Source organism: Euprymna scolopes, chromosome 18 (genome assembly GCF_053919585.1).
Source record: "Euprymna scolopes isolate OS-2025 chromosome 18, ASM5391958v1, whole genome shotgun sequence".
NCBI classification, from domain to species: Eukaryota; Metazoa; Mollusca; class Cephalopoda; order Sepiida; family Sepiolidae; genus Euprymna; species Euprymna scolopes.
In genome coordinates this window covers 93,761,777-93,783,599 of record NC_136499.1, presented here as the reverse complement: position 1 = coordinate 93,783,599, position 21,823 = coordinate 93,761,777, and positions in this window count along the sequence as shown.

Below are 21,823 nucleotides of genomic sequence, written 5' to 3'. Positions count from 1 at the left end.
TAATGTATAGTTTTAAAAGTTTAAAAACTATATAGTTTTTACTTCAGGAAAATTAATTGGTCAGTTTTTACGATGTGCCCTGTTAAAATACTGTTAAAAACTCGCTCAATATATGTTACCGTGACATAGGTTGACATATATTCGGCGGGTTTTTAATAGTATTTTGTATATTTTTTTATTTATAACACCTTTTCCCAAACTTACGGTGTTAAAGAGGGTGTGAGACGCCATCTTGAATTTTCCAACACATCGGTAAACACTGTATGTTTTTCGAGCTGAATAAATATATTACATTGAATAAAAACACGAAAAATATATCCAGTTAGGTAGAAAAGTAACTTATCTTGCCTTTGATAACATTTATTTATATATTTGTTTTTGACTATTTTTTCGAATCTATGTGTACATACACACCCACGATATGAATACTCACGTTGTTATATATATATATATATATATATATATATATATATATATATATATATAAATGAGATTATAGCAGTTAAAAAACATTTTTAAAACACACACACACCTTTTTCAAAGTGATCAGAAATCGTATAAAAGTAAAAAGGGTAAATTTTTACTTACTTTCCAACTTAATCACCTTTAACGTGACTTTTACAGTTTTTTTTTTATGGAATTCATTTACTGATACAAAAGAAATGATAAGTAAATAAATCCATAAATAAATATTATAAATGGTTTATTTTAATACTTGCCAGGATGCGGTGGAAAATGAATGAAGGGGGAGGGGAATAAAATAAAAAAAATTTGGAAACAGAGTAAGTTTGAAAGAATTGCTTTGCACAGAAAGAAATTAATGAAAAAATAAAATTAAATTTCTTTTCTTTCTTGATTTTTTTTTAGTTTTTTATGAAAAGGGAAGTCAAAATTAGGACTATAAAAAACAATTTTTATTAAGAGCGAACCTCAGTCGTCAGGTCTGTAAAAAAAAGACGTGGAATAATAAATGTTTTCTAATACAAATTGTTTTTACTTATGTGTTCATTTGTCTCTTTGAAGTTCGTTTGTTTAATATATCGGTTTGCAATATAATTTTGTCATTCTGTCAGACTCAAATTTTAAATCTATATATCTATAAAAGTGAAAGTGTGTGTGTGTGTGTGTGTCTGTGTCTGTGTATATTTCCCTACGAAATAACTCTGTCAATTTTTAGTCTACAGACTCGAAATTTGATATACAGGGTACTGAGATTTGGAAAAATCTATGTGATCAGTTTTTAGCCAGAAATTTGGCGATTAAGGGGTCAAAGTTCAACGATTTGAGCTTTGAGAACTCTACAAAACTTCTCCGACAAATTTGGGTCTACACACTTGAAATTTTAGATATAGGTTTCGTGGACATGGATCTAACTTAATAACTTGATTTGAGGCCAAAACAATAAATTTTCAGGGGTCATAATAGGGGTCAAAGTTTAAAAAATTACCCCCTTTTTTTTGCTCAGCATACACCTCCAAACACCCGGGCAACGCCGGGTACCCATGCTAGTAATACATAAACAAACAACTTGTGTTTTTTTATTATTTTTTATTATTAATATTAGATGAGTTTCAGTATAAATCATCGTGTTCTTTATTTCAATCCAATTTTGAAGTTTTGTAACGCTGTCTGTAAAAATTACTGTTGATTATTGACAGTCTAAGAGTTCCACATATCTTGCTTGTTGGGACTTCGGCGATGACGTCACTTTTTCAGCTGGCCGGCCATCTTTATAACGAAGGCCACGCCACCATCCCCCCACCAAAAGGGGAAGCCTGGCAGTTTCTCCCCCCAAAGGAGGGAGCCGGTGCCCCGCCCCCAAGGGTGGGGGGCGAAGAGGCCAGGAGGAGGTGACTTTTTTCTTGGGGGGGGGGAAGCCTCCATGCACCCTCCTCCCTTAAGGTGGGGTTGGGGATTATCTCTCCCTGAAGGTGGGAGGCCGGCACCAAGCATGAAAATCCAGAGGGGTGACTTTTTTTGTTACCCCTCGGAGTGGGAAGGGGGCCGATCACCCAGGCAACGCCGAGTAACCCCTGCTAGTATATATATATATATATATATATATATATATATATATATATATATATATATGTGTGTGTGTGTGTGTGTGTGTTTGTATGTGTGTGTGTGTGTGTTTGTAGTTGTTTGTATGTTTGTGTGTATCACATTTTTGGGAATTGTATACGTTCCAAATCGGAATTTAACAAATTCACACTCGTTGGAAAAGTTAAGGACCTGGATTTTGTAGTAGGCTATGTAATACTTTCCTTTATAGTTGAACATTAAAGGGATTGTCCATCGTCCAAAACCTTCATTTCGGCAATTCTTACAGCCATATAATGTTTTGATCATAGTCATTTGTTTTCCTAGTTTTGCACATGAATTACAAGATATCCGACGTTTCTCTAAAACTTCTAGCCTTGATGGGAGGAGGACTAAAATATGTTACTATGGTTTCATAGGATCTGAAATTACAGCAAGGAGCCTTGATTTTAAATATTTCTCATATGTTATATCTGTTCTCTTTGGTTTTCACTACATAAAGTAAATTTTACAGTGTATAAGAACTATTTGATACTGAAGATATTCATAACAATAAGCTATTTCCAAAGGGGGGAGATATATCATATGAGAAATATTTGGAATCAAGTCTCTTCTTGCTGTTATTTCAAATCATTTGAAACTACAGTATCAAGTTTTCGCCTTTCTTCCATTAGGTCCAGAGGTTTTGGATATTGACTTACTGACTAGATGTTTTTTTTTTAATGAATGATAAAAAATAATTTTTTGTGTGGTTTCAAATGTTAAAAACTTCAAAGACTATATATATATATATATATATATATATATATATATATATATATATATATATATATATGATGAAAATAATGGAAATAGTATTCCGACAAAATAGAGAAATTAAAAGGAACAAACCGTATTATGAGTTCATCAACGTTTCGTTTTTATTTCGAGACTTCCTTTGGGCTCATTCATCCAGAGGAAGTCTCGAAATATAGATGAAACGTTGATGAACATATAATACGGTTTGTTTCTTTTTATTTCTCTTTCTCTCTCTCTCTATATATATATATATATATATATATATGTATACATATATATATATATATATATATATATATATATATTCCGACATATATTGCTAAATAGCACGGAGTGTGGTTTCCTAATGATTTTTTACTTTCCAATTTTCTGTATAGTCTTTCTTACGTATCAATCAAATTTGTGCAGGAAATTCTGTAGTCGTTTTCGTCCAACTGTTTTCTTTTTGTTTTTTTTTTCAGTCATCTTCAAGCAATTTTTGATTCCTATTTCCTTAAAAATCTTGATGCTTACATTTAGATTATCTGAAATATTAAAACGTCTCTTAAGCAAAAAAAAACAACAAAAAAAAGTTTTTACCAGTCAAAAGTTTGGTAAATAAATTTACAATTGTTTAAATGTGTGATTTACAAAATGACATGGGGTTATTGTTTTTCTTTTAAAATTGATTAATGTATAAATTTAAATTATAATTCATACATACACACACACATATGTATGTATATATATTATATATATATATATATATATATATATATATATATATATATATATATATATATATAAGTTTTTACATAAATATTCTGGCATTTCTAAAAGACTTGTGTTTGAATTTTTTAAAATAAATATTGCAATAAAAAAATGTCAACACACTTATTTTCCAACGTCGTAATTCATAAACTGTAATTCGTAACATTATTTCTCATTTGTAACCTGTTCCTTCCTATACGCCTTTTCTATAACTGCTATTTCATTTATAACATTATTGTAACGTGTATATATAGAGAATACATCTGAAAAGTTTATTTTTTTCTCTCTTTTGTCTTTATATGCCCAGGCAAAAATGAGGGCTTCTGTTTTTGTTAGTAATGTCCCATATATAGCGGTTCTTGTTAAGCTCACCTCTTGAATAATAAAATCCTTTTAAATCGCTATAATTCACCTTCTACGAGCTATTCATTTAACAGTGTTTCATAAATAAAATGTGTCGTTAAAAAGGTTCCGTATCTGTTTTTAGTCGCATGCAAGCGACTCCATAATCACTCGGTCGGTCGGTCGGTCGGTCGGTCGATCGGTCCGTAACACTTTTGTGCTTAAGCTTTTTGGTAAAAATCAAAGGTCTGTTGTTAATAGATGCTGTTCTGAGCTTTTAAAGCTTTTCTTGGCCTTTTGTCCAAGATCAAAGTATAGTATCTGTTCCGGCAGATACTGTAAGCAAAGACCATATGTGGGGGCAGCCCCACATATAAAACCTTTGTCAATGTAGGGGAAACCCTTCATACCAATTGTCACTATCCAGGTCCCCTACTACCCGGGGAGTTTGTCCCCATTTCCCCTTCACTCCTCACATTAAAAATCGGCCTTGTGCCTCATTTGCTCGGTGGGGGAGCAAATAAATACCCTTTACTTGGCCTTTACTTGGCCTTTTGGCCAAGTTTAAAGTGTAGTATCTGTTCTTACTACATGCTGTACTCATGTTTGTAACTTTGTGATATAAAGTGGGGGACCACTTTCCTGTATTAGTAAAATGTAAAATGATCACCCACTTTACAGCCTGTCCGTCTCAAAGCTATTCAAGTCATTCTCCAGATCATTCAAGTTGTTTTGGAAGGATTCCAGTTATTTTTTAAGCATTCAAGTCATTATTAAGGTCATTCAATCAATCCTTAAGTTCATTAAAGTCATTCTAGGTAATTTAAGTCATTTCAGACCATTTTTCGGTTATTCTAGTTTATCTTTAAGAATTTCATGTCAATCCTACATTCACGCATTCATTCATTACACGAGAGCACGCGACTAATGGTTATCGGCCTTGTTTGTTACACGTTGACTGAATTAAAATAAAATCAAGAAAATAGAAGTTTTATTATTATTTAATTTGTTAATAAGAAATAAGGCTTAGAATACCGAAGTGTTACATTGTTCCAAACCTTGTTAAAATAACTACTGAATTAAAAGTGTAACCTGAAATTACACTTATACCCTGTTTTTATTGGTATTGTATTCATTCGTACTTAGTTTTATTTTTTTACATTTATAAATACAACATGAATAAATTTTGTTGCTTTCCAAATTTCTATTCGTCGGATTTTATGAGTTTTATTGCAATAACATCAGCGTGTAGATTTACTTTTTATTTAGTTTTCAAAAATTTCTGTGTTTAAAGCCATCTGCTATTTACATATATTGATGCAAAGAGAAGTGATAAGATTCATTTTATATAAAATATTTTTGTTTATTTCATATAAACTTACAAAATTATCGAATGTTATGTTCATATCTTAAAATATCTTCCTTCTTGCATGTGTGCTTCGTGTGTGTTGAATTTAGTAATGAAATAAATTATGCTATCGAATGATATTCTGAAATTTTGTATTTGCATAATATAATGTATCATCGCCGTTCGCTTTTTAAATATTGGAAAAATTAAACAAGACAGGAAATTTGTAATAACAAAAAATACAATATGATATTTTAATATGCCGATGGCAAATCGTTTAAATGTATAACGTTTATTTATTTTTCAGGAATACGGAAGAGTTTTGGAACTCTGCTTGAAATTTGAGTAATAGGAAAAAAATGCAAAAATACAACATGGCCGACAGTAGGCAGTTTAATATATTCATGAGTAGATTTTTATTCGAACGGAGTAAACTAGAAAGTCATAATGTGTTTGTTAATTTTAAGAGTTAAGTAATACATGATGTTATATTATCGGTTATTTTTTTTATTCCATAACTTGATTCGTTTGATTTTGATTCTTCGTAGTGGTTGCCATTGGTCATTTAGAAGCAACGCATATCATGCATCTGTGAGACTAAACAAAGTTCTTAAACTCTCTTTTATACTTTTATATACTCCCGAGAAGGCTATATCCGAGGATCGTGCAATAAGTAATGCCCCTAACCTACTCTACATAGCAGTAGAGCAACGAAACTTGGCACAGTTATTAGTCTTTCTCTACATAGGAACAGCCCAGAGTTATGCATTTCTCCCATCGTTTGATGCAGATCTGGAGACTGTTTTTATAGAACACCCCATGTTAGTCCTCCAACCACGACGTGACTTCAAAAATCAAGGCTGCATCATCTAGGAAACACTTTCCTTTAACAAAACAACTTCATGGCTGGGAAGAGGTTAAAGTCAGTAGGTGCAAGGTCAGGAGAGTAGGGAGGATGGGGAGATTCTATAGCCACACGTCCGTGCTTCTGATCTGGCGACATGCGAGTTGTGGACCAGAGCGTTGTCCTGCAGGAGGAGGGTACCTTTGCTGATCTCGCCTCGCCTCTTGATTTTGATAGATTCCTTTAATTTCCTCAAAAGTGAAGCATAATAGGCTCCTATAATTGTGGTACCCTTTGCCAGGAAATCTGTCATCACTACTCCGTCCTAGTCCCAGAAGACTCTGCATGACCTTGCCAGCGGAGGACAGCACCCTTGCCTTCTTTGGAGGTGGTGAGTCCAAGTGCTTCCACTGCATTCACTGGGCTTTGGTCTCTGAATCATAGTGATGGGCCCAGGTTTTTATCTTGTGTAATCAGTCTTTTGAAAAACTTTGACTCATCTTCTTAACACATATCCAAATTCATCCTCAAGAACTCGACGTGTTCTCGCTTCTGGAATGGTGTGAGCAAGCTGGGAATCCATCTAGCAGACACCTTATTCATATGCAAATGGTCATAAATAAAAGTTTCCACAGACCCTGTACTAATCTTGACATCTTGGGCTATTTGGCGAATAGTAATGCGCCGATCTTCCAAAATGGCAGCCTCAACCTGACGGACAGATGCCTAATCAATGGTAGAAGAGGGGGAGCGACCAGGTCTGGGAGATGTTTCCACAGACTTCCGGCCATGTTTGTCTTCATGATACCAGCGTTTGACAAGGTCATATGATGGGGCATTATCAGCATATGTTTCTTTCATTTCATCAAAAATCTCCTGTGGTGTGTGTCTTTGCAAATACAAAAACCGGTCACTGCTCGACATTCAACAGGCTCCATTTCACATCTGACTCAGTTCAACCACCTGTAAAAGAGAAACCACAATTAGTTCAGAGCTGTGATTTTCCACATAACCCGTAGAGATATAACTCATTGCACATGCAACATGTCAGCTAGATGAGACAACTATAAGTGGGTCATGGGCATTACTTATTGCACGCCCCTCGTATCACTGGTCTGTAAAGGGCTACTATAATAAGAGCTAGATGTATGTAGCGGTAAGGAATTTTTCCCTTTGTGTTTACATTTCAGTTTGTGGGTACAGTTGGGGATACAGCAGGATACGAAGCCCAAAGCTAGTTTAAGAGTAATATTTTGTTTACTTTCTAGGGAGTCTGTGAGTGAGGAGTGGGAATTTGCTGCTACTTATGTAAGTCGAGTGTATATTAATTTTTTTTATGATAGAAGTTCAGTGCGTTCACAGGCGAACATTCCGGGATACTATACTCTGGCGATGAGACAAAAAATATAGCTTAGCAGAATGTTTCGGAATTATTAAGATACACAATCCTCATCAATCTTCTCATAGAATTGGGCCTACGACTTTATGCAACCGCCTAAACGTAGAAATAATATTTCATATCATTACATCTTATGAATATATGATGCTGAAAGACGTAAGAATTTTCCTTGCCTTGCATAAGACTCAACATCGTATACAACACCTGCTCTGTCACTATTGTATTCCTTGGTTCCTGAAAATGTAAATCGTAGGTGGTGCTCTCTCGGGAAATATGTTTTTCGCTATGACAACGAGTCCACCACTTGAATAGATTTGACATCGAAGACAATTATTTCCTTTAGCAAACAAATAACTTCTGAAAAAAGGAGGAAGTTGAGAGAGGTTTATGAAGAATTCTACTGTCTTGTTAATTTTCGTTACCTGCTTCACACTGCTTTACTATTCTTAAATATATAATCTTCAGAACGATTTTATTCTTTCTGCTACGCCATTTCCATACGGTTATCTCCATAAGCCAGCTTATTATTTCATCTACTAGGTAGATTCTTTTCAGTTAACAAATAGACTGTTTCAGAATTTCGTAGAGGTTTTGGAGTTCAACATGAAGATTCATGAGTTAAAATTTTTGTTCCTCAACTTTATAAATTAAAAGAAAAGACCGAATGTTACATCAACCGAATGGTTCAGTTTTATTTTATTGCATATTTACCCCCGAGAAGACAGAGTGCTATTCTGATGTAAGGGGCTAATATCTGGGGAATAATTTGCAGGTATACTACGCAGGGAGTTAAAAAACAAGACGTTTATTTACGTGACAACACTGACGAGAATAGTTGCCCGAGTAATATAAATTATTAAAATTATAAACCACATACAAAAAACATCTCTTTGACTCCTCTCTCTCTCTCTCTCTCTCTCTCTCTCTCTCTCTCTCTCTCTGTATATATATATATATGTGTGTGTGTGTGTGTATAATTAATGAACGATGATAAATAATAGTTTTATATAACCTGACTGAATCATGAGAACAGCAAATACAAGTAAACGGGAAAAATTAAGAAATTAGGAAGATCATGGTTGCTTCATTTAAAAGTATTGAGCTTTTCCTATCTGAATAAGTTTTGTTAAAGATTTATCCTTGATAACATAAGTGTATATATATATATATATATATATATATATATATATATATATATATATATACGTTTTATTTTTTATTACCGTATCTTTCTGTTAAGTTACATTATTGTTTCGGCTACGCGGCCGTTGTTTGGCCGTCTGTAGCGTCCTCAGACTTTTACAGAAATGTTCGCTATTTTGGGATGAAAGAGTGGAAGAGTGAATGAGGTCAGGGGGGTTCCACTCTTTCATCCCAAAATAGTGAACATTTCTGTAAAAGTCTGAGGACGCTACAGACGGCCAAAAAAACGGCCGTGTAGCCGAAACAATAATGTAACTTAACAGAAAGATACGGTAATAAAAAATAAAACGCATATTTACTCTACAACAGTATTGAGCACTTTCTTCAGTTTTTATTAATTACCATCTCCACTATAAATATATATATATATATATACATATATAAATATATATATATATATGTGTGGGTGTGTGTGTGTATGTGTGTGTGTATTTACTTATTTAGTTATTTAATGAACATACATGTAACAAATATACAGTTTTTTTAGCATAAACTCATGCTATCAAAAGTAATATTATACAGGATGGCTGTTTAATAGTGTACCGTGGCCGTTACTTATATTCTGTGTCATTAAACGTAAAACCTCTCGGGTCCATAACCTGTCTAGTGCCGACGCAAAGGAACAAAAGTAAAACACAAATCGTAAATAAATAAAAGATCGAAACGGCATTATATGCAAATGAAATGCATTTATTTGTCGTTTTTTTTTTAAATAACCCACGTTGTTGTATTTCCAAATCCGTTTCGCACACTCATGCGTTTCGTAAAAGTCTCTGTCTTTCCGCCACCTTACTGATTTTTCTCCCACACGTGTTTACACGTCAATCCTCTCCGGCGTGCACTTTGCTTCTGTTTTTGACCAGGCGGTATATTTTTATTTTCTACTCTTGCAACGCAAACTCGCACACACTTACTAATTTGCATAAGTGCTTTAGCGTCTGCTGCTACTAATATTTTAACTAGCCAACAATGTTTCGTCGGCTGCCACCGCTAATTTTCTTATACGAGTCTGTACGTGTTCTGGTGCATGCCTTCCCTCCCACCAAATATTCTTTAAAACGTGTTTACTTAAATCTTTCTGAGGTAATAAAAGAAAACAAGATATAATAACTCAATAAAACACGGATAATTAAATTCCAATTTAATGTATATAATATATGTCTGTTTTATATTTCCATTTTGTACTTCTCTTTCGTCACAAATTCCTTTCTTCCTTTCTATTTTCTATTTTTAAAACTGTTTTCCAACATATTTTCTAAATATAAAAATACAACGTTTTGATACTTTGAAAGAAAAACCTATTAAACTGTTACAATTGCGAGCATTTATGACGTCTTTATTTTTAAGAAATTTCACTAAAACAGTATGTAAGTGTTTCATTTTAGTTGTGTAGGAATACAGTTTTACATGTTAAAAAATTATAAAGCCAGTAAAATTATTGCAAGAACCAGAGTTGTAATAGTCTTTGATGTGTATTGACCCTGAGTCTGGAATTTCACAAACTGAAACTACATATTTTTATTTTAATGTTTATAATACGTATGTTATACTGCTAATTGATTCCATGGATACATTTACGAATGTCTATTTTTAATTTGATTTTTTTCGCGCACTTTTTTTTCTTATTCTCTTACATCAACCCTCAATTTCCTTTCGTAACATTAATATACCTCCTTGCTTATTTGAAAGATGTTTACGCCAAACTGCCCAAATAGTTTTCTTTTGGTTTTAAACTTGCCTTTTTTAATTTTTCTACAAAACTAGTTGCCATAGGCATTTTCTTAGTACTATGACAAATTTGCCTGTTTACTCCCTTGTTAATTTTAACGATACTTGAAAAGACACAAGTTATTCTAAGTTTTTGTTTAGTCCACGACCCTTTTTGTCTCTGAACTGCTCGGACCCTGTTAGTCAAGTTTATTTAAGACAGTTTTGACCTATTTTGTCTCTTACGTGCTCAGCCACTTTTGACGAGATTTTTCGAGAGAATTTCGGTTGACACCTGACCCAAAGAGCCAGAGGTTATCCTTCCCTTGACTTATTGGAAAACAAAATTATACAATAATTATTTCCTCTTTTCGTGTCACAATACAATTTGACCTTGTCATTAAGCATCGCCAGTTGTATCCAATGCATGCACTGTTTATTTACTTACTACTCACTAATTTTCGCTATCCTTTAAAGTTCTTGGTTCCTAAATCGACCCATCAAAATCCGGTCCGATGACTAGGTCACCTTCTATTTTCGAGAAATTTTATTTGTTGTAAAAATCTGCGCTATTTACATTCGCCATCTCTATAATGACGACTGATAGCATCCTAAATATTAAGTAGGCATTATCTTCTTAATGCAATGACAATGCAAGCTGCTGCATTTTATCGTCATAAAGAGTTCAGTTTTAAATACTAATTTCATTCACATCAAGTATCCTAAGAAACCACACGCAATCTTGCTTGTCATTTAATTCCACATTAAAACAACTTTACATTTTAATATTGTAATGCCCGGTATTTATCTGAACCTACGTAGTAAAACACCGACAAATAACAGCACCATACACGGTTAAACTCTTGCAAATAATGCAAAATTATTACTAAGTCACTCAACATAACTCGTGCTAAGGATGAGTGTGTTTTTCTATTTCAGTATCTTTATTTAAAAAAAGAATGTGAAAATAAAAAAAATACAATCTCTTCATATATAATCATTTTTCCACAATAGCAGGATGAATAATTATTAAAACAAAGAGCTATAATCTTTGCACAAATTTGATACTCTTTATAGAAATAGATTTTTTGTTGCTTACTAAACACGTACATTATATTTAATTTTCACATTTTATAATAAGTTCTACAGTCAATTTATTTAATATTAAAACTTTAGTTAATCATAAATATTAAACACAAACTCCCTACTTTAATATTCTAAAAACAAACATAAACATATGTCACATCGAAATGGTTTTTCTAACTTCTTATTTAAAAAACAAACATGTATTTAGTACATTTAAATGAGTATGAAACAATGTCTAATATTATCAGAGAAACACCATGTAGTTATGATCGTTTAATTTTTGTCAATATCATATGCAATCATAGAAAAATAAATATTTACAGAGAAAATTATTTATATTAAGATTTTTATGTAGAATATTAACTCCTGAATGTCTTTAACCTGTTATGCATATATATATACTTGTGAGGCAAAAATGAGCCCAACAAATGTTATACATTTTATTGCACTAAAAGGTATATTGAACAAAAACAATTGAACAAGGAAACTTAAACGAGACTAAAAACACAGAGCAAGACATTTACTTTAATAAATACTACGGATGGAATCGCATTCCCCTTTTGATTTCGTTAAAATATCAATCCTTTTAGACATGCTCACTACCAAAGTGGATCACTGTGAAGAGGAGATGCTATTCCATTCGCTTTGCACAACTTCCTCCAGTTTGTCATGGTTCAAAAAATTTCTTCAATATTCCAAATAATACAGTTATCCCGAAATTGTTTTAAGCAAATGTTAATTCAAAATTTGTGGAACAAGTATAGACGCACAATAGCTTTAGCTTGATTTATCTACACATAACGCGGAGCCTATTCCTGGCTTGCCATCGTCGGGATATAATTATTTGAGCTATGACACCAGTATATTCTCTGACAGGATAGCAGTCTGCAGCCATTTATTCACACATCAATGCATTTATATATTTGGATCCGTGTAAATGTTTGTGTTCGTTGCTTTGCTAGTAAGTGTTTTAGCAGGCTGACTTAACCCTAACAGAATGATTTGGTTAGAAGAGAACACTTGTGTATTTTTAAATAAAGCTCATTTTAAAACATTAGCAGTTTGGTTGTGCGTCTGTCTGATTGGCTTACTGTCTTTTTATTTGATAAGAACTGTGCAATGGTTTTGCTTCATCCCTCTTCTCCTCAGGTCCCCTTGGCAATAAAATGATTTCATGCATCTTGCTTTTAATCAATCGTTTAATTATTCATTTTTCTGTACGGAATACTTGTGTATATCACATGAACATCTTGTCTTTTTTCTGGTATATCCCTCATAATGGATTGAGAGAATATATGAGACATTTGCTCCCATCCATATTACTTCCATCAACAAGTTACCTTAATATGCTTTTCATAAACAAAATATTCTTACATACGTTATCAAATGTTGAAATTAAATTTCTTGTTTATGTAATTCAACTCCTTCTATGTTTATTATTGTTGTAGCCGAGATGTCGGATTTTTTAGATCATGTTGTGTTTAATAATTGGAATTGTTATTGTAAGCTCGGTGTTTCTTTTTCCTTTTTACAAGTTTTTTTTTCTGTTTTGGCATCTCCACTTTTATTTAATTAATACTGTAAACGATTAATGATGTACAAAAAAAAAAAAAAAAAAAACTGAAAGCCGGATATTTCAAATGAACTTAAATCATTTATTGATTTAAACTTCCAGCAAGATGAAATCTCTAAAAAAAAAAAACACCCTCACAAGATGTGTTTTTTACGGTAATCGGGACAAAATACCGCTTTTATTGCTAAATATTAACCGATTTATAAGGAATCAAAATCGATCATTTCATCGGGATCGGGAATTTAGTAAAGAATCTGTAATTATGTCAGAATTGGGGAAGTATTGGAATCGTCCCATCATAACACAAAAATACACACACACATACACACACATATTTCGAGTACATTTGTGTACAAATGTGAATATCTAAGGAATAGAAATATTTTATCTATTGAATATCATGATTATTGAATATATTGCTATGAAAATTGTCGTTCAGTTGATTTTCTGTTTTAATTATGATTCGCATTCATTTTCTTTGCTTATGTAAATAAATACATGTTGTTTTTTATTATATTTAACGATTTCATCCGATAGAATCATACGCATGCATAAATAGAATTAGTTTTTGATTATCGCATAACTTTTGCATCTATTTCGATTTTATCAATATTAATTGAAATATTTCGATAAATGTTAACAATAAAGAAATGCAGATTTTTCATTTCCCGCTTTTTCCTTTGTTCTCTCTCTCTCTCTCTCTCTCTCTCTCTCTCTCTAAATATCTATATATTAATTTGATATATAAAGATGAATTTTGGTCGCACTTACATTTATATAAACAGATTACTTTTTGTATTAAAGAATAACTAGTAGGGGGTACCCGGCGTTGCCTGGGTGTTTGTAGGTGTGTGTATGGGGGGATAAGTAATAACCCTGAAACGATGTTAAAAAAATCGGAAAAACCAAACCCCCCCAAAAAACAGCGAAAAAAAACCGCTGCGTGTATGGGGAGGGGGAAGTAAACTTGAAGCCGGAGATGAAACTAACTCCAACCACTAAACTGTCTAGGCCAAGAGTAAGAGGAATTGATTATAGTGTTAAAATAAGGATTACAAAGCTAGTGAAAGAGGTTTGATTAACAGATAGCACTAAATGAGGTCATCGCGGGAGCGTTACGAGATGACATAGCAGTATTTTATTTTTTATTAAATTACGTATTTCGTTTCCTGTCTAGATATCTCTATTTATCTGTCTCTCTCTCTCTCTGTGTGCGTTTGTGTATGTGTGTGTGTGTCTCTCTCTCTCACTCTCACTTCGTCTTCCTTACTCTAAAGACTGTTACTAAAAAAGAAAATGGCGTCTGGCTGTTTTTTTTTGTAAAAACTTCGATCGTTAATATTTTTTCTAAGCGTATTTTTTTTACTCACATTTTTGGCTTGTTATTTTTCGTTTAACTATCGTATCTAACAATTTTGAATGTGTTAATAACTTTGGTAACGTTGTCATAACGTAGAAGTTCATAGTTTAGCTTTAGTTTTCTTTTGCCGATAACAGCATTTTTAAATTTTAAATTTAGACTGCCATTTGAGCTTGCTGACGTCAAGATCACGTGACATGACTCAGCGGGTTTTACATACAAGTTGACCAAAAATAAACGGACCCGTGTATACTTTATATAGAAGAGTTTGCGCCCGTATTTTTTGGTTAATAGTTATAAATCGATTTAAAAATATGTAATATTTAACATTAAAATGTCACTCCCCCCTGCAGAAAATCGATCAGTTGACGCAATTTTGATGGTCCTTTTGAGCTATTTTTTCCATATTTGTCGTCCGGGGAGCGGGCCTTTAATATGATACCAAGCTTGTGAATTTTTGTCAAAGGTTTTTAGCAGACACACAAACATATATACATTTTCGCTTATATATATAGATTAAAACGAACTATTTAATACAGGGTGACCCAAAATAAACAAAAGCTAAATGGAGGCCATCTAGAACATATGCTGCAACATTAAGAAACGGGGCTTAATTAGAGTTGGGACCCGTTTTTTTGGGTCACCCTGTACTACTCAGTCTGGATATAAGGTACACTCCACAAAAGTTTACCAAATTGCATATTACTTTGAAAAAACGAATTTCATTTATTAATTAATCATATTTATGGTGCCTTATATTGGATTTGTTTAAGAATTAAACTCAGTTTTTATTTATCGATTCCGATTCCGATTTTACGTCGTGCAAAATTGCGTAGCATTTAGGATAAAAAGTTCTAGAAAACGCACCTTCTATATATATATATATATATATATATATATATATATATATATATATATATAATCACATTAAAAAGCCGCAAAGTGAAGGGAAATTTAGCACAAACTTATTTTACTTCCTGAGTCGTGATCATTCATTATTCCATCTCAAGATCTTGGGGACTCTTTCCGTACGGTTGAGAAAGCTTCCCTCTATAAACAGAGGGAATGCCTCCTGGGTTGGAGCGTGATTAGTCTCTAGGGTCCTCCAAAACTATCATAACGTTGCTTAATTTTAATCAATTTCCCTCATTTTTCCCCCCACACATAACAGAACACGGCGTAATTTTATTTGAAATATTTTAAATTCTTCCTTTTTATAACCCATTGATACGGCTCTGGGAAAGCGAGGGCGAAACCTGTTAGCTGACACCCCTTATCGTTTCTCTTCCTATCTTAACACCCTTTTATTTTAAAACGCTTTTAATTATCAATTATAAAATCTTCGTTTAATGATTGCGACATTTAAGTTTTGTACCCCAAAAGAATCAAGATATATATATATATATATATATATATATATATATGTGTGTGTGTGTGTGTGTGTGTGTATTTACGCATGTATATATTTATAAAACAAAACTTCATTGTTTGCGAAATATCGTTACCGAAATCCTGACTGAAGTTTTGGTCCCCACACTTGAAACATGATATATAGTGGATTGGAACCGGCGAAAAATTTCCCCCTTGGTATTTTGTCTTTAAACATTGCGGCTAAGGAATCGAAATAAAAAAAAACAAAACAAACAAATGTTATACGAATACGTACGGCTTCCAAGATTGGGAGGCGCAGTTTACTATGTGAAACGGCTCAAATGGCAGTATTTTTTATTAATATGTTTTAAAATGTATGTTTACGTGTGCTATGTGCTTCAAGGTTAGGTAGATAGAGCTGTTTGCAGAAAGACATGTGACATGTATACCGGCGAGATATGCTAGTCCCACTCATTCGCATGAACAGACCGAACATAAATCAGGTTTAATATGAACGGGGGGATGCATGCTTAAGTACTTTTAACGATTTTAATACGGTTTTAATCGACTTTCTAAACAGATTCACTAAACGTAATTTTTAATTAATCACTCGCATAAAGACGACAAATGTAAGTCGAAAACGTTCGCGAGGATGAATAGCTCAATAGAACGTTCGAACGCTGGCCCGCCAAATGAAACACAAAGCGGGTCTCAAGTGAACAAAGAGAAATCATGCCTCCTATTCAATGAAACATATATATATATATATATATATATATATATATATATATATATATATATATATATATATATGTGTGTGTGTGTGCGTGCGTGTGTGTGCGTATTTGTGTGTGTGTAACTGAATTTCCATATATATATATATATGTATATACATATATATATATGGAAATTCAGCTCCACAGAATATTTCGCATTTCATCCACACGTCAGATATATATATATATATATATATATATATATATATATATATATATATATATATATATATATATATATATATATATATATATATGTTATTTGTGCCTATCGGTCTGTTCGAAGATCGCCGTAACTACATGACCAATCTGGCTGAAGTTGTGTGCGAATTGTTGTTATGATGAGATGAAGCGAACTAAGTATTACGATATCGGTTCGATGCAGAGTAACGGATAAACAAAGGTTTATAATGATTAATATTAATGGAAAAATGAGAACAAATGAAAAAGTATTACCAGCATCTATTTGATGTAAAGCACTTATTCTTAGACCAAGTAAAATTGATTCTGTGTGTGTCTGTGTGTGTACATTTCCCTAGAAAACGACTTCGTCAATTTTCAGTCTACAGACTCGAGATTGACCCAAGGGCTATTAAGATTTGTAAAAATCGTTTTAATTACTTTTCAGCTAGGAATTTCTCTGTTAAAGGGTCAAAGTTATACGATTTGACCTTTGAAATTCTGCCAAATTCCTCTCCCAATTTTGGATCTAAAAATTTGAAATTTATAATATAGGTTACCTGGACATGGATGAACTATTTTATTATATATGAACACAAAACAATAAGTGTAAAAGTACCAAAATTAGGGTCAAAGTTTAAAAAAAAATGATCTCTGCGTTCTCTACCAAATTACTCTTCTTATATTTGGTAAAAACATTTAAATTTTTTACATAATGTCTATTCAAGCATGGGAGCAGCTTTTTAATTCGGGTTTGAACGGAATTTTGGCTGTCAAAGATTCAAAGTGCAAAAATATGTTACCTTTGCGGTATCTAGTAAATTTTTCAGTCAATTTTTGGTCTAAACATAAACAAAGGTATTCAGACATGCAGCAAGCTTTTTAATCAGTTTGGGGGGGGGCGCAAAAATTTGGCTGCAATAAGGAAAAGAGGAACGAGTCTGCCTTGCAAACTTTACCAAACTACCCCGCAAATTACGGTAAAAAATTAAAATGTAACCTGGAATGAGTCAAACTTTTTAATATATATATATATATATATATATATATATATATATATATATATATATACATTGGCACATAAAGTATGAACATTGCATAGGGTCTGAGCAAAGTCTAGCTGAACGGCTTGTTTAGCTAAAAGAGAATTTACCTCTGTCTGTCTGTCTGTCTGTCTCTCTCTCTCTCTCTCTCTCTGTATAGATTCCCCTACCAAACTACTCTGTCGACTTTCAGTTTACAGACTCGAGATTTTACAGAAGAGCTATTTAGAGTTAGAACATGTTTTTAATCGGTTTTCGGTCAAAAATCTGGCTGTCAAAGGGTCAAAGCGCAAAGATTTGACCATTGAAAACTCTAACAAACTCCTTCGCTAATTTAAGCTGTAGGTTACCTGGACATAAGTCAAACTTATATATATATATATATATATATATATATATATGCACATAAAGTTATGAACAGTACATAGGGCCCAAGCAAAGCCGTGCTGCTTGTATCCATATATATATATATATAAATATATATATATATATGTGTGTGTATGTGTATATGTGTGTGTGTGTTCATATGTATACACACACACACACACACATATATATATATATATATAGGCTTTGCTAGACTATAATGTAATATTTGTTATATACTCTTATTAGAAGATAATTAAGTAATCCTTTCAAATGCTGAATCACTTTGGGCAGTTGGGTATTACATTATTTTTAAAGCAAGCAATAATCTAATAGTAATTGTTTAAGGCATTGTTATTGCATACGTATGTATATATCGTAAGTATTCACCCGTAGTTTAGAATTGTTCTTTTTTTACCTTTCTTAAGATAATTTCACTATTCTGCATATGAACATAATAAATAAAAAGGAGACACCGACTTTACAATGACGTAAGATCATGTAGTGACAATCGCACTTGTTTGTAATTTAGAATGAAACTCTCCCATGTACGAACTGTATTACGATATTCCAACACACACACACACACACACATATATATATATATATATATATATATATATATATATATATATATATATATAACTATTTCATTTATTCACATAAATTTACTATACGAAAGTATAGATTTATGCGTAAACTTTAAGTATTTACTTCAAAAGTGCTCAATACGTATGTAGAGCTAGTTAGTAATTTATAAACTATATATGGCGATTAAGCTACACTGAATATTCTGCGTTTCATCCAGCTATAGGATTCGTCAGGCTTATGCGCATAAGCCTGACGAATCCTATAGCTGGATGAAACGCAGAATATTCAGTGTAGCTTAATCGCCATATATAGTTTATAAATTACTAACTATATATATATATATATATATATATATATATATATATATATATATATATATTATTCAATTTTCACTCCAAACAAGGAACAGTGCTACTTTGAAGCAGGGGCCTACTATCAGGGACTTAATTAGCAGGGTCATTATGAAGGGATATGAGTAGAAAAATGTTTGTTCACATTACACTTGATCTTCTGCATATCATTGCAGTTGGGAAAGCAGAATCCCGGAAGGGAGTTCCAAAGACCTGCAGTTCTGGGAAAAAAAGTATTGGAGTAAAAGACTTTCTTGCACCTATGGATCTCTACTGTAAAGTGATGAGACTTACTAGCTTGTCGGGTTTGTCGGGGGTAGTTACGTCGAGAAGGTACAAGTGTTTGCACTTCGTCAGAGCATTCACCATTAAAGTATTTGTAGAACAGCCAGATGGGTGCAACATCTCGTCGATGGTTGTATCTGTATGCTGAAGCCTAGATGACAGTTTAGGACCTATCAGCTTGGCGACTCTCTTTTGAACCCTGTCAAGGAGCGAGAGACAAGCAGCAGATGCACCAGCCCAGATGTGACAACAGTACTCCATACATGGGCGAATGGTGGCCTTATAGAGGTACATGATACGTTCAGGCGTAAGTAGTTTCTAGCACAGTAGAGGGAATGTATATATACATGAATTTTATCAAAGATTAAAATAAAGATGGTAGATCACCCTCCTCTAAAAAATGACGCTGTAATCAAAGTATTGAACGAACCTATATAATATTGACTATCAAAAAGGGGAGCGTTACATGGAATATGGTCTTATAGCAAAGAAGACTATAGGAGGACGATCATGTGACAAAATAAAGCAGATACTACACTGCTCCCGAAATGATGCCGTACTGCTTGATATGATTAGTGTGCGCGTATCACACTATCTTTAGTGATGCCCGTTAAAAGTTTTCCACGGTTGACTGTTGCTAGGAAATTACAGAGTTAACTTTACATGGATGTCAAATGATTTTGTCAACTTCCGTTTTGTTGTTGGATTAAAATAACTACTTTTTGTATGCGGAAAAAAATACAAAAACCATGGAATAAATTTTAAAATGTTTACTTGCGAATTATTTCTAACTTAAAGAAACACAATAAAAGAGTTAAACCATCTGCATAAACACATAGCGTCAGCATGAATAGAATTGACAGAATAGGCAGAATGTTTTTTTTAAAAAAGATGTATACAAAGCCATCGTCGTTTTAACGCAGATCATCTCAGACATTTAAAGAAGAAACAATGTATATACAATTCATAAATCGATATGAATGTAACATTCCGATATTTTCTCTGTCTGGCAAATTTCCTAAGATATAAATACAGTAGAACTCATGTATACGGTATTAATCCTTTCCGGGGATGGAGTTATTGACGTGTGGCGGGGCATAAGCAAACTTTTATACAGAACATCTAAAAAATTAATCTAAAAATACAATACAGCATATAATATACATCTGTATAATAAAATAACATTATAAATAACACCGTAAGTCAAGGCAAATACCTTAACAAGTGTCCAGACAAAGATCGTATTCCATACCGATACCTCATAAAAACCGTATCCCGGACCCAGCGTATCCGGGGTTCTACTGTACATATATAATTGATGTATAATTAAGATAATAAAACATAAAAAAAACAATATATGAAGAAATAAGTATATATATATAGACTATTGTTCTAATCTCCTATAAATATATATATATATATATATATATATATGGAGGGTTATGAGTGTGCGTCTGTGTGTGTCGGTGTGTGTCGGTGTTTGTGTGTGTGTGTGTTCATATGAGGCTGTGCCCCCGTGCCTGTACGTGTTCAGTAGTCAAGGCGTCGGACATCAAACTTAGCGATCCCGGTTTCAATTATTATTTATATCAGCCACGTTAATAAGAGGTAAAACGTCCGTAAATATGCCAGTAGATAATTAACGTTTACGAATATGGACGTGTCCTAAAAGAGGAAATCAGACTCGTAAAAGCGAACAACGTTTTCACATCATGGTTAAGATAGGTTCTGCCTGTAAAACTATATTTATATGCGTTCATTTGTCCAAAAACTACGAACAAAAAATGATGACATTTATGTGCGATAAACGGCTCTTTAACTTATAGTTGTTAGTGCGAATGCAAGATTCAAGATAATATGGAAACCTTCAATATACACATACATCATGATCACACACACAAACGCGCATATATATATCGCTATGTATATATATAATACACAATGAATCTAAAATTTACGAGCCAAAATCTAATTTAAAATTAAAAAGAATATAAATATTAATATTAATATAGTAATCTTAACTAAATAAACACGCCAGATACAACCAAGATAGGAAATAGAGCTTGCCAATAAAGAACACAATTTAGAATTGTAACTTATAATTAATATTAATTTATTCGTCGATAGGATACTGAAAAAGAAATATTAAGAATTGCTACATCCACGGAGTTTCAAATACTGCGGTCATTTTTTCTCGTATATAGTTGAAGTAATATGTGTCGCTGGAATTTTTTCCTCAATTGCTTGGAAATTGGTTTTTCCTACGGATTAATTAGATTACGTCCATTTTGGATTTTTCATTTACATTACACGGGCGACTTCTCGTGAGAACACTTAATATTATAATCAGTTGGCCTCTCAAAACAACTAAAGAACTGCATATCATTTCATTTGCATTCGTATTTTTT